Here is a 6,000-nt window from a genome sequence, read left to right as displayed (position 1 = left end):
CTCCTGGGGAACTACACGTTCCAGAAGTGTGTCAACAAAATGGCTGACTGAACCGTGTAATGTCAGAAGGGAGATCAAATATACAGACCATATGTCAATGTAATAGATTCATTTTCTTTTCTTTTTTTAAAGCTTAAAATAAAAAGGCTTCTTGAATTGTTGTGATGAATCCATGAAATCATAGTGCAATTTTCTTTCTTTTTTTTAAGAGTATATTATTTGTTGCCAGACTAATAATAATACATTCCCAGTCACCAGCTGGGTGAGCATTCTTCCTATAACCTTGACTTGGACTGTTTTCTTGTTGAATATGTGAAAGAAAAAAAAATCACCGTTCAACAAGGCGCAAACTGAAGGTCATTAAAATGCTGGATAACTTACTTACACACAACAGTAAACCAAACAAAACACACCACCATCAGAATGATGCACAAACTACGATGACAGGCCGCCTGTAGTTGTTTACACCGTTCTTCACACTGTTGTTCAGCTGGCCCCGCCTCCACCGTTAAGCCCCTCCCCTCAGCCTCGACAGTTTAGCCCCTCCCCCTTATATTCCACAGGTAAGCCCCTCCCCCTTATATTCCACAGTTAAGCCCCTCCCCCTTGTATTCCACAGTTAAGCCCCTCCCCCGTCGCCGTGCACACGTCACACCCCTCCCCCTAATGTCTGCTCCCGCTGTTCCAGCCGTCGGCCCCGTGAGCTGTGCTTAGAGTCCCGCTGCAGTTCCTCCAAGCAGAGCTGCTGCTGCCATAGACCCCCCCTCCTCCTCCTCCTCCTCCTCCCCCTGTGTCAGTCCTACCACCACCGTCCATACAAACCTCCCGGCCGGGTCCCGGTGCTGTTCCTATCCTTCCTATCCGGCCTCAGCACCGCCACCAGTGCCGTTAGAACGACGTTTAAAAAAAACAAACCGCCGGTTACGACGTTCGGACAGCAGCGGTTGGTCAAAGCGCCGAGTCCGTCGACCAACCGCTCTGTTGGGATTGTCTCGTGCACGAAAAAGGGGGCGGAGCCTCCGTCGTGCACGGAAAAAAGGGGGCGGAACCTCCGCCTAAGCGAAAGAGGAGAGCGCTCTGTCGGCTCCGCGGAGCCACAACTACTCGCTCCTTGTGCCTCCGCTCACTGCTGTGTGTCCCGGTGAATGCCCCACAACCGGAGGACCTTTACCTTGCACACCCCGTCCCGAGCGCACCGGGCTGCAGACTTGCACGGCGGCGGAAGGAGGAGGAGGAGGAGGAACGCTGCTTTTCGCCACGCGCAGAGTGAGGTGAGTCGTGGTATTGCAGCTAGCACGAGCCGCTCTAACTCACCTGTTGTGGTCCACGCGGGTAGAGGAGGGTAGAGGAGGGTAGAGGAGGTCCACTCCGGGCTCAGGAGTGGATGAAGTGATGAAGCACTACTGTGAGTGTGTCTGGAGGACAGGTTGGGGTTGTAGCGGTGTTGAAGGGCTCGCTTGGGTTCTAGCTTTAAAGCATTAAAACCTCCATTAATGATCTTTTAACAATGCTGATGTGTTTGTCTGAATATTTAAAGTTGAAATACTTGGGTTTTTTTGTTTTTACTTTCTCTTTCGCGAAAACATTCTCACGTGTTAAGAAAACGCGCTAGTTGCTAACATCATTTTAAAGGCTGTGATTAATATCATAATATATATATATATATACCACATTACATTACATTACAGTCATTTAGCAGACGCTTTTATCCAAAGCGACTTACAATAAGTGTATTCAACATAGGTATTCAAGAGAACTACTAGTTCAAGTGCATCTCCTTTTTTAAACAACCATCTAAGTAATATATATATATTATGATATTAATCACAGCCTTTAAAATGATGTTAGCAACTAGCGCGTTTTCTTAACACGTGAGAATGTTTTCGCGAAAGAGAAAGTAAAAACAAAAAATACAATAAGTGAAACAAACTAATACGAATACAATAAGTGCTAAGTGGGCATTACCAAGGTTGTTTTTGTGTATATGTTTTTTAATGAACTCTCTTTTGCACATAGGTATTAAAGCGTTACGACGTTCTTGCCGCTAATCAGTGGTTACTTGGTTTAAGAACGCTTGTACACAAATACATACTCAGGTATATGGACAAGAATAAAAAAAAGGAACCCAGTTCACTGTTGAAGTGTGAGTCACCCTCACACCATTAACGTTGAAGCAATCAAACATCATTTCTTATGTTATTAATTTACTTCCCAATTTAGCAACTGGACATGTACTTCTGCGTCCTTCGATGTATTTGGACCCCACTAAAGTTTGCCAAAGCGACTATAGTGTATTGGTGCTAAAACAGGCAGCAAGCACATCCAGCATTCTGCACAAGGGACCGTTTGAAGGATGGACAGTAAGGGAGACATTTTGAAGAGAAGATTTCTACCCCAAGATAATAAGTGTGTAATACAAAAGAACTGTATTTTAACTGTGTCACCTTGATTATTGTCCTTAGTTTACCTTTTAATGAAGAGTTTGGGGCCTCTTTAAAAACTCCTATAATTTGATTATTAGAGTATCTTCAAATTGAAAATCAACACACAATTGAGGCATCAACAGCAGATATAAAAAAAATGGGTTAAAGTGAAGAAAGAACTGCTGCATTACTTAAAGGGTGCAGTTAGACCCCCCTCTTGGACTAAAGTGGTACAGCCCAGTAATTTTCCATGCACCACACTGTCCTAGGATGTGGGTGTGGCTTAAAGTCAATGGTAATACATGAGTAGAGCAGTTTTTCTCAACGCTCTGTCCTGTGGGTTCCTAAAAGAGAAAAAAATCTGCAACTTTTTTTTATGTAGGTGAAGTGATGAACTGATAAGTGACCAACTGAGTGTTTGCTCTATGAACCTTAGAACGAGAAGTCAGCCTCAGTTTGGGGAATTTATCTGCAGACTGTTTCATCATATTCATAATTAACAATAACAAATAAATTACCCAGATTTGTCCATAAAGTAAACTTTTTCTGGTTGGCTTGTACCTTTTTAGGGACATGGTATATCCCTGTCTCTGGTTTCACCTCCCCCACCTCACCCAGTGGCAGTGCTCACATGGTGCACTTGTTATTCATTGTCAGTTTCTTTTCCTGCTGAAGAGGAAGCAGCCTTGAAAGGCCCCTCCTACATTTTCTTTAGAAGCTTTCTTGTAGATGTTAGAAGGCTAAATATGATTTCCATTCATCTATTACAACCAATGAGAGTCTCCTATTTATCACACAACTACTACAACAATTTGCAGGGCTAGCTACATTCAAATTTCTACTAAATGAGAATTTAGGACATTTTGCGGTTCTTCCTGGCTTTTGCTTAAAAAGGAGATTTCCAAATGTCCTTCATGTGGAGAATAAAGAGGACTTTATGTGCCTGGCTGTGGCGCCTTTCTCAGTTCTGGTTTATACAGGTCTGGGGCCAAATGTACATCAGTGATGTGCAGCTGCTGGTTCTTGAGCCACCATAGGTCCATGGAAATCCTTTATATATTTGTCTCTGTTTTATCAGTAATACATATCAGTGAATTAACCACACAAATGATATGGATGTGAATTTTACAGTTGCTCAAATTAGGCAGCATCAAAAAGGGGAGTATAACACCTTTCATTTCAGCTGAGCTCTGTTACTGATACATTACATCATTGGTAGACGTTAGAGATTAAATGGTTATCTTGCCAGATGTTCCGTTACTTCTTCTAATCAAAAATGAGTCCCGGTTGAGAAACCAGCCAATTCATATTACTAGAAACGAGCGAACATCTGTTAACATGAAGTATTATTATTTAGCAGTATTCTTTCAAGATGATAATGTGTGAATGCAAGAAGGCATTCAACGTTACAAATGTCTAAACAGGATAAATGTCAAACCAGTGCAGTTTCTTTACGTAGATATAGATTCGAGCCAAATTAACATACATCATTTGGGTCATCAGATTTGTTTGTCTGTAATGTATTTTTTTTGCAGTTTGTGTGTTTCCCATCTAAAAAAACTGGAGCATTTCTGCTTCATTTCAATGAGACTTTTACAGTTTGGGAGTGATAGAAGGTTCCAAACCTGCATTTTTTATCTTGATGATGGAAAAGTCTATAGCTTGAATTTCTCGTTGTTTTTCAAGCCAAACCAAGTCCATAAAAACCGGTTTCAACCAGTTACAGCCGGTTCCTTTGCTTCAGGCTGTTAATCAGAGTGATAAGAAATATGATCTTGGTTCAGTCTCAAAATACCCCGGTGTTTGTTATTCATTTATATGTTGCCATGCTGATAATTACAATGAATGGTTTGTTTTAAATTACTATTTTTTCATTTCAATTATAGGCCATAATAAACAAGTCAGGCCTTAATACTTGTGTTCCTATTTAAGCGGAGCCCCTATTATAACATGTTATCCATGATTTTTATGGAGTACACTAGTGCATGCATGTATACACGCAACAAACTGACAATTCAATCATGTCGTCATATCGTTTCAAATGATTCGATCCAGTAATTCCCCACTCAAAAATGTTTTACTCATTTGCCACTTTGGAAGACGTCGTTTATCAGCGTCTAACGGTTTACTGAGAGCTTCGTACAGCAGAAGATGTCTCACATACATGTTCAGGCCTGCACATACAACCCGGAAACATGGCTCAAATTACTTTGATCATCCTCTTGTTCCATTCCACCTTTTTTTTAAGCTGTTGTGGCGATTCTTCTCAGTCTTTAAAAGGTTTTTTTCCCTCTTGCAGTGTCAGGGAAAAGAAGAAAGAAAAATCCACATACAACCACAGCAGTAATCAGGAGACTTCCTCCTAATTATATCCATTTCTACTAATGCAAAATGATCAAATGAATATCAGGCATTACGCATCACAGTAATTGAGCGAATGGGAATTCAACAAGTTAGCATCTTGTTGTTTTATGCATGTGTGCTGTCGGTCTTTATAAAAACATAGAGTAGGTTCCTGTTATTGAAATACGATGAAATTGATGTTCCTCAAGTTAACAATGGTTGATATGATTTCAACAACAAATGAAGATTTATAATATGTCAATGATGCAACCTTAGTTGACATTAATACATTATCGTTTTAAAATGAAAACAATCTTGCTAGGCACAATCATATGACCATTCACAATCACCGGGCGTGGGCATGCTGGTGAAAGCATGAAGCAAATGACTCTACTTGACGGCTGATTGCCTAGTTACAGAAAATACGATGGAGTATTATTGTACCTCCAATAATAAAATGTCTCATTTGAAACCACACAAACATGAGTCACTTAAACAGATAATGCCCCTGGACTCACTGCTCGCAAATTGCTTAAATAATGCCTCGCCTGCGGCACTCAGTGGTAGCTTTATAAAAATGCAAAAAACAGCTGCACAACAGCTGCTAGCATAGACAACAAGGTCTTCATTGCCTGTAGTCCGTTTTACATGTTGAATTAACCACTGGAAGTTGCACAGCTGTTTTTTTCTTTTCTTCTGGATAAGTGTCATGCATAAGGCCGTGTCAGATCAGGGAAGGACCTGTCGTTACAGATAAGACCCAATCACGCAGCGAATTTGGGTGTCTGCCCAGTTGTTTAAAAAGGTCTCAGATTCTTGCTTTCCAGCCAAAAATTTGAATCCCAATCACTTAAGCAGCGTTAGCTGCTTTTGCAAAAGTCTCTGTTTTTGATTTCTCACCAGTTTAAGCGATGGGTTGGGATTTTATGCTCTCTGCAGCCTGTTTTTTGCCAACGATTTTTTTGTCAGAGAAGAACTGTAAAAAAGTCGAGCGAACCGATACTTCGGTACCCATTCAATGCCAAAATTATGAAAAAGTGACAGTAATATCTTGGTAATGCTACACTGTGAACAAAATATCTGCTTTGAAATCGGCAGTTCAAGACCAGTTAAGGTTACCTGTTAGCAGCCATGACAGTACGCTATGGAGCTAACGTTAACAGGAGGTGCCATTGACATACATTACAATGCATTATTATTCAAATACAGTTGTTTGAAGTAGATTTTTTTTTTC

The 6,000-nt window shown here is 40.9% G+C and overlaps 1 protein-coding gene across 1 annotated transcript in view; it reads left to right on the top strand.

Moving 5' to 3' along the window:
• The first annotated feature begins 792 nt into the window (after positions 1-792).
• Positions 793-6,000, top strand: part of atf7ip (activating transcription factor 7 interacting protein) — a 32,215-nt gene continuing 27,007 nt past the window's right edge. Inside the window, 1 exon segment of the mRNA XM_054603865.1 lies at positions 793-1,271. The gene's annotated coding sequence lies outside the window, so the exon portion shown is untranslated.

This window comes from Anoplopoma fimbria, chromosome 9 (genome assembly GCF_027596085.1).
Source record: "Anoplopoma fimbria isolate UVic2021 breed Golden Eagle Sablefish chromosome 9, Afim_UVic_2022, whole genome shotgun sequence".
NCBI lineage: Eukaryota > Metazoa > Chordata > Actinopteri > Perciformes > Anoplopomatidae > Anoplopoma > Anoplopoma fimbria.
This window is presented reverse-complemented; position numbering and strand designations above follow the sequence as displayed.